At 34.9% G+C, this 9490-nt stretch overlaps 1 pseudogene across 1 annotated transcript; it reads left to right on the top strand.

Annotated features, from left to right (window-relative positions):
- The first annotated feature begins 3923 nt into the window (after nt 1-3923).
- On the top strand, nt 3924-5335 carry LOC146917039 (putative carboxylesterase 18 pseudogene; annotated as a pseudogene). The gene has a single exon (XR_015015425.1). The product of XR_015015425.1 is annotated as a putative carboxylesterase 18 pseudogene (transcript).
- Nucleotides 5336-9490: the final 4155 nt, after the last annotated feature.

The raw sequence follows: 9490 nt of genomic DNA on the forward strand, positions 1-9490 counted from the left end.
TCTCCTGAACATGTTCCGAGAGAGATCGGGAAAAACTATTGTCCAACAACATTCTAAAGTATGTACGAAAAACATAACTCTTGGACAAGTCCAGAAATTCATGTGACATTCATAAGATGAAACCCAGAAACACATCTGACATTCATCCATGTGAACCCAAGAACAATATCATGATGAACACAACAACATTCTAAAGTATTCTGAAGAACACAACAACATTCTGAAGTGTTTAAGTTCAGAATGTTCACCCAGATTTTCAAGCAAAAGTTGCTAAGTCCCAGGGCATGTGGCACAAGAATATTGGTCACACTCCAACAGATTCAAGATGTCAAGAAACTCTATAAAATGAGAGGAAGGCTCAGCATTGAAGCACACATCTAATTAACAAGCATAATTAAACATCTTATTAAAAGTGTTTAACGCTTCATAACAACTTTGATTTCATAAATCAACTCTAAAGATTCTTAAAGTGTGAATCAAACTTCTCTCTTATCTTTTCAAAGATAACCTTCCTCTATTCCTCTTCTTCCTCTTGCCTGATTTCATTCAAACTTCCAAATCCTTGTAAGGAGAAAATCTCATCTAGCTTTAAGGGTATTAAAGTGTTAGGTTGAGCAGAAAATTGTAAAGTCTTGTGTGACTTAGCAAACAAGGTTGTAAGCCTGTTGAAGCTTAGAGAATATAGTTGTAATTGTTCCAAGGGAACAAGGTTGTAAGGTGCAGGATTTGAGACGGTATCTCAAGCATCATAGTGGAAATATTCACAAGATTGTGAGGAGTGGATTAGCCCATGTTGGGTAAACCACTATAAATTTCTGTGTGTTCTTCTTCTCTTCCTTATACTTTTACTTACAGTAAACACAACACACACAAACACGTATAATTAATTATACTGTTTTTGCACTAACACTTCAGAACATTCTGAAGTCAGTTTTTAACTTAGCCATTCTAAGTTTCAACTTGATAATCATTTTTAGATACAAGATTAAATTTAAAAGTTTCACTATTAAAATCCTCTTTCCTTGTGACTATTATATCAACTACAGATAAAAGATCAAAATGAAAAGTATAGGTAGAGGATAATGTGGAGTACAAACCCAGTGCCTGATATATATGTAAAAGCATATCGGAATGTAACAACCGAACTTGTTACTGCAAGATGTGATCGGTTCATAACTTCCAAAATGGACATTTTGAGGATTTTATATATATGTAAAAGCATATCGGAATGTAACAACCGAACTTGTTACTGCAAGATGTGATCGGTTCATAACTTCCAAAATGGACATTTTGAGGATTTTTTAGGGAAATGTCACATGTGAACAATTTTTTTTTTTTAAGAAGTTAAATTAGCCCACTCAAATTGGCACCGGAGGGAATCGAACCTGAGACCTCAAGGAGGAGCACACTCCCAGGCATAGTTTTAAAACTCGGACCGGACCGGCCAATCGAACCGGAGGGTTAGCCGGTTCGGTCCGCTTATTGGATCGGTTATGTTATTGAACCGCTGTGAACTGGTCAAACTCGGTCAGAACCGGATTAAATCGGCGACTCGGAGGTCTGCTCAAACCGGCCGGGTCAGCAATGGTTCGGTTTTTTTTGGACGATTTTTTTTTTTGGACAAGGAACAACGTGATATATTTATTTTCTAAAAAAAACTCCACTTTTGCTGGGAGAGGCAATCGAACTGGCAACATCACTTAAATTCTTGAGTGCTCCAGCCACTTATTTATTATATTAAATTCAATTGCCAAAAATCACTATAACTCACATTTCTTTCTTATAAAAATTGAAATTCAAAATTATTTTTAACGATATAGTCTATAATTGTGCTACTGTCTTACTTCTTATTTTTTAATGTTTCAATGATATTATTCATAATTTTAGTTTAATGATATATTGCAATTTATACTTAAAATTATATACAATTATCTTTATAAAAAAAAAAACACTTGCTTCTAAATATTTTTGTGATTAATAGCATATTTCTTTTGTCAAAAATAAAATAGTGTAATTTTTTTTTTACGAAAATCAGTTTTGTGCTTAAAATTAATTTTTGTATTTGATTGATAATTGTATCATAGTCAATTGATTAAATTTGAAAAATAAACTTGTGAAATTATGTTAATTTTTTGACTTTTTATAAGTGTAACAAATTTTTTAGTGAACAGAATTATCCAATGTAACACGAGATTTTTATTATAAAGACCGAGTGACACAATTGAGTCAACCGATTTAATCCGATTTTTTCATGCGGTTCGACCAGTGACCCAGTGGTTCGACTATTGACTCAGTGACCCAATAGCCTTACCGAGTCGATTACCGGTCCGAGTTTTAAAACTATGCTCCCAGGTCCCTCATATGTGAACAATTAAAAAGTCATGTTGAGCAATTTTCTAACATCATCATCAAAATGCATACAAAGTGTATAAAAAAAAGTCTAAGAAAAAATGCATACAAAGTGTATAAAAAAAAGTCTAAGAAAACAAAACACAATAAGAATGACACGTTTTTCTTTTGTTCATAAAAAAACCATACTAATGGCACAACAAACTTTTCGGTCCTTCCACTTGTTCATAATAATAATGGTATAACAAACTTTCTTACTTTTCGGTCCTAGTACTTTCTTACTATAATAAACTCAATCTTTCAAAGGCCGGGACATTGCGTTGGTAGGTGACCTAATTTGTTTTTTAAATCAAATGATTTCTAAAGGATTTGAGACTCAACAATATTAAACTCATTTAGAAATGACTTTTTTTGTAGCAACCAACAATTATATGATCGTTAAATGATTTCAGGTGACCTCATTTAGCAATTATTTAATGATGATTTGAGACTCTTTTCGTTAATAGTCTACTAGCTAGGGTCACACATTTTAAAGTAGTCTGAAGTTCGAATCTAATCCCTTTATATTATTATTTTTGCAGGTATTACCCGAATTGTCCTTACATGGTACTCTAACCCTAGTAATTATAAACAACATAATATAAGTCTAAATATATTTTTTGTCAAAAAAAAAGTCTAAATATATTTGATAGCAATTATAAACAACAAAGGCAAACAAAATATGTCGGCCAATCATTTTACTCAAAAAAAAAAAAAATATGTCGGTCAATAAAGGCAAAGAAACAAAATTAAATAATTTTTTTAAATCAACATCTAAAGATGTTTTGTCAATAGGTTTGCCACTTGATTTGCTTATCTTACACGTCTCTCTTTTATTTTTCTTTCAAAACGTTTCTCGTTGTATACATGGTGGATCCAGACATTTAGTATGCGTAAGGCTAAAATTTTGAAGAAATAATAATTCAAATTATATTTCCTCAAAAAAAAAAATGCAAATTATATTAAAAAAAAAAAATGTTTTTTCTATTATGTGAAAATTTGCACATGTTATGAAATTTAAAATGATTAGTTTGTCTTGTAACTTGTGTATTTTATATTAAATATATAATTTTTTAATAAATATTTGGTGTTTTTCAATGAAAAGTTACTTCTTTTGCGTATACGGTGCATCCATATTAGACACATCAATATCATGCTTATTGTAAATTTTAATAACTTTAGATATAAGTTCTTCTCATCCCTCATTCCTCATTTCTTATAAATAATTTTTGGTATCATTAACAAGTGACAAAGCATTCAAAAGATCTTATTTTTAACATGTGTTTTATTTACTAAAAAAAGAAAAAATCATGTAGAACTTTAGCCCCACATAACAATTAATGTATCCGCCCCACCTGTAAATAATTTAAATTGAAAAATGAGCAATACTTACAACAGTGACTCACAAATATTATGCCTGTAATTTTACCCCAAAAAAATATTATGCCTATAATTTTGATTGTTAGATTCATTCAAAAGCATTAATGAATTCTCTTTCAATACTTAAAAAGGATAGGTACGTTCATAACAAGTGGTGAGCCTAAAAATAGTTAGATTTAAATCAATTCAAGGAAGGTCCTACTCGGTTGTCAATGATTTTTGAAGGGACGGTTATCAACATGTTAACATGCACCTTCGTTTACTCTCTTCATGTTCTTTCCCTTAATATATTGCACGCATGCATGATCTCTCTTCTACTCAACAAAGCACAAACACAAACACACATCCTCACTCGTTCTCCACTCAACTTCTCAACTTTGATTAGAGAGTTATAGCCACCATGGCCTCAGAAACCAAACCACGCCTACCATGGAAAGTGCGCTTCTCTACTTCCATCCTCTCCGCCATAAGCGATATCACCGGTCGTTCCAATGGCACCATCAACCGTCGCCTCCTCAGCTTCATTGACTGGAAAATGCCTCCCAACCCTAATACCAAATCCATCAACGACGTCTCATCCTCTGACGTCGTTGTGGATCCCACATGCAACCTTTGGTTTCGTCTCTTCATTCCTTCCTCCACCACCACTGCCACCACAACATCTCTTCCTGTTATTATATTCTTTCATGGTGGTGGCTATGCATATATGTCTCCATCTTCTATTCCATACCACATGCTTTGTCGTTTATTTTGTCGTTCTTTTCCTACCATTGTTGTCTCTGTTAATTATGGTCTTGCCCCCGAACATCGTTTTCCATCCCAATACGAGGATGGTTTGAAAATCCTTAAGTTCCTAGATCAAAATAGTGATGTTTTAGGAAAATATGCTGACATCAGCAAATGTTTTTTGGCGGGTGATAGTGCGGGTGGAAACTTGGCCCATCATGTGGCTGCTCGAGTTTCCTTAGAGGATTTTCGGGTTTTAAAGGTTATTGGATTGGTTTCGATCCAACCTTTTTTTGGAGGTGAGGAACGAACCGAGTCTGAGATTCGATTGAAACACGTACCCATTTGTTCGATGGATAAAACCGATTGGTATTGGAAGATGTTTTTGCCCAATGGATCAAACCGAGACCATGAAGCGTCTAATGTTTGTGGGCCTAATGCAATGGATATTTCAAATATCGATTATCCGAATACCCTGGTGTGTGTTGGTGGGTGTGACCCGTTAGTAGATTGGCAAAAGAGGTATTATGAGTGGTTGAGAAAATTTGGGAAAGAAGTGCAGCTAATAGAATATCCAAACATGGTTCATGCTTTTTTTTACTTTCCTGATTTGCCCGAGACTTGTGACCTTATTTCTAAAGTCAAAGATTTTATGATCAAGCAAATGGTTAAGAATTAAGAGTTTAAGCAATATGGAAAAATATCAATCATCAATGTTTTTTTATGCAATCAATCAGTAAGTTAATTAGTCAATAGAGAACTCCTTAATTAGTCAATGGAAAAATATCAATCATCAATGTTTTTTTATGCATCAATGTTTTTTCTGAATTTTATTACTCAATAGAGAACTCCTTAAAAAAAAATTACTCATAATAGAGAATATTTACTATTTTAATACAATAAATTTAAAAAAATTTAGCATGATTTTTATAAACAATTTTTCTTAACTAATGATATTTATAGATAATGAAATGATGTTTATCTCATAAAATTATATTTTGTAAGAGTCTTGCTATATGGTACGAGAGATTTGTTGCACGACTCTTGCACGAAATGCTCTGAACACACAATTTGCTTGGTTAATGACATTTTTCTTGTTGGCTTATGGTTTTATAAAATAAAAGACCAACTAAGATATATAAAATACAATATAATAAGTTATAAATTACTCATAATCTAAAATTGTTGATGTCGGTAGCACCATCACCATCATTGTCAATGTTGCACCGATAAAAAGAATCAGAACACATAAAGATGCTCCAAATTCATGTTTTAAACTTAACTCATTATAAGATCAAGTGCCAAATGCCAAAGAATTACTCTCTAACAAGATTAATTACAAGGAAGAATGGTTCGTGCACTTTCAACGAAATTTTTTGTCGTGGCTTTTAGCATTTTCCATTTTATAAGAGAGCAATGCTATATCTCTAGAAAAATAACATCAAGAATTCTTCAAGAATAAAGAGTAGCCAATCACAATGCACTATTTGCCACAATTCAAGGAGGTGTGGCTGAAAAATAGGAAGTGGACAAATAAATCATCCAATTAAAATTTGCCAACTGTGTCTTGAAAAATTCTTGAAGTTATTTTTCTTGAAAAGTAGCATTTTCCTTTATAAGATATAAAAGTTGATAAGAGGAGTGCTAAATCTAGCAAGAAAATGCCCACAAAAACATCCCGAGACAAATAGTAACCAATAAGAAAAGAGCATTGAGCGGAATTCAAGGAGGATGGGTGTAAAAAAAAAACTGCACAGCATAACACATTGGCTATTTGCTCGGGACAGTTTCCTTCGCTATACATAGCATTTTTCAAGTCGATAAATATTTCTTTATTTCATAAAAATGATCGTTACAATATAGATTTATGAAACAAGAGTACCCATACACGTTAGTTTACGAGTGTAGTTTAGAAGTTCTCTATTGCAAAGGATGCCTATTATTGCATAACATAATGCAAAACCCTCTTCTTACTTTTCTGTTTTTTCAGGGAAGCAGAAAATTTTATTAAAGAAGTACAAGGGTACTCTAACCCAACTTATGATGAACATTAACTTGCTCCGAAATAAGATGAACCATGGAACACTTTGTACCAAAGAACCATGAATTTCATGCTTCCAAGTAACAAACTCCTAATATTTGTTTCTTAAAATATGAAAGGGAATAGAAGAATATGGTGCTAAAATGTGAACAAATACCAACCATGGAAACACAAAAAATCTCCTGACACCAAATAACCCTCCACTCCCACTGCCCCCTCCAACTGACCCACCTCTCCCACCATTACCTTAGTTTGCTCATATATATTAAACAAATTAGTATCTGTTCTAATTTGAAAAATATTTTTCCACCATAAATAAGATATTCCTGATTCCTCCCCGTCCTCGAAATCGCTTTACCCATAATTTCATCATTGTATTTCACCAACTAACCTTCTTGCTTATAACCACTTTATTCAACTCCTCCGTAGGCATCTTCATGGAAGAAAGAAAGATAGAAAGAAAGAAAATGGGAATCGCATTGAGAAAATCATTAATAAACACAACCCTCAATACCAGACTAATATAATTGTTTCCCCAAGACCCTGGTCTCTTCCTAAGCACCACCACCAACAATATGTATGCTGTTGTTTTCGTGTTTAAAATTCAGAACTACTACCAAAGGAATTATCGGGTTGAGTCACGACCAGGTCGCTCTCTTTAAGACATTTCGCGGCACTACCCAAGTTGTGCAAGGTAGACTAACAACCACGCCGTCTCCAGGATAAAACAGCCCAGATCACTGTTACGAGTATACACTGCACAATATATAGTCGTTTAAGATATATACCTCTGAATATGGTTTAATCGTTTGATTAAAGCCACTCAATACGGTACGTAACCGCTCTATTCGAAACTGAAAGGGACAGAAAGGAGTAGAAGCAGAAGAAACTAGTTAACACAAGTCGAAGGGAGAAGAGAGAAAAAACACAGGAAGCATCGACTGTGAATTTCGGTGTGTAGAATGAGTGGGGCGAGCTCTCCTTTTATAGGGAGAGTTTGTAACAAAAAACGAGTGACTTGAGGATTAAGTTGGCGTAATCCTCAAGTAAACGCGTTTTGTTTTCTTAATTGGATATATCCGGAAACTTATGGATACACGTTTTGGATCGGGTCGGATCGTAACAATTTTATTTGTTACTCGTAACGTTTATATATTATTTTTGACCCACCCACGACCCAAGCCCAAGCCCAGCCTGGTCCGGTCGGTCGGACAGCGGCGTCGTCGTCGTCGCACATGTGATATATATATGTTTTTGTAGGCGTTCACCCGTTCACAAAAGTGGGTACCCCAAGGGCACACCCTTGGTGGTCACTCTACCCTTATATAAACACTTGCTAGTTGGTGTGGCTCACCAATGTAAGACATTTTTAAGTCACGCACACACACTAGTTCTTACATTGTGTTTTTCTATCCAATTTTCTCACTAGATTCAACTAGTGTTCCAACAATCCCCCACTTGACTTTAAAATGGTTTCGAGAAATAACGTAAACCTTTTCATAAGAATTTGCTAATAAACAAAGGTGTCGCCAACAACTTGAACCTTTGCATAGTGGAAGGTATTCCTATTTAACAAGAGTTGCTTACAGCATTAAACTCTATCTCAGACATAGAATCCACACACAACCCTTTCTTAGGTGTATTCTAAAATCCCGTGCGTTTTAAGGCCATGCACGTGTATCCTGGTTTTAACGAATGCTCTAGGAATTCTGCCTCGAAATTCCACAGGACCGGCCTAGTTTCCACATTCGTATAGGTGAGTCTATCAAGGGTACTCCTGTAGCTATGTACCCCACTCAACATAGAGTATAGATCTCATTAAGAGTTGCTATTTAACTCATCCTTCTTTCACTGCAGGATCATGCTTTCTATATCTTTTTTCTAATAGCATGTTCTATCACTTCATGACTTGTTATTACCCATTGAACCTAAATCTTTGGATCTCCAGTCATGTAGGTCGGGTTACCATCATTCAGTGAGCTATAGGCATTAGTCTCATCCTACTGGATGTTTCTCAGACTTTCTCTCTATTTAGTCCTTTCATCAAAGGATCAACTAAGTTTTCATTAGTACGTACAAAATCAGCTCTAACCGCTCCATTAGAGATACACTCTCTAATTGTGCTATGTTTTCGCCTTATCTGTCGTCTCTTACCATTGTAATAACGATTCTTAATCTTTGCAATAGCCGCGATACTATCACAATGAATTAACACAGCAGGTAACGGTTTTTCCCATAAAGGGATCTCAGCTAGCAAGGATCTTAGCCAACTTGCTTCTTCACTAGCAGTAGCTAGTGCTATCATCTCAGATTCCATTGTGGACTGAGCCAGAATGGTCTGTTTCTTAGACTTCCAAGAAACAGCTCCTCCAACTATGCTAAATATATAGCCGCTGGTCGCTTTGGAATCATCTGACAAGGTGTTCCAATCTGCATCACTGTACCCTTCAAGTACAGCAGTATATTTTTGATAATGCAGTCCCAAAGTCATAGTCCCTTTCAGGTATCTCATGACTCTCTCAATTGCATGCCAATGCTCCTTGCTTGGCCTACTTGTAAATCTGCATAAGAGGCCCGCGACATAGGCGATGTCGGGTCTAGTACAATCAGTGGCATATCTGAGACTGCCAATGATGCTCGCATACTCAGTCTGTCTGACACCATTTCCAATGTTCTTAAAAAGTTTTACATTTGGATCATAGGGTGTGCTTGCAGGTTTACAATCAAAATAGTTATATTTCCTTAAGATCTTCTCAACGTAGTGAGATTGATCCAAGGATATTCCTTTATCTGATCTAGTAATCTTGATGCCAAGAATTACATCAGCTTCTCCTAGGTCCTTCATATCAAAGTTGTTACTCAACAATGATTTCACAGAGTTTATGGCAGGAATGTTTGACCCAAATATGAGCAAGTCGTCTAAATAGAGACATATGATTATGCAAATGTTTTTAT

Source organism: Medicago sativa, chromosome 6 (assembly GCF_051527215.1).
Source record: "Medicago sativa cultivar Bolivia chromosome 6, Bolivia_mono, whole genome shotgun sequence".
In the NCBI taxonomy this organism is placed as follows: domain Eukaryota; kingdom Viridiplantae; phylum Streptophyta; class Magnoliopsida; order Fabales; family Fabaceae; genus Medicago; species Medicago sativa.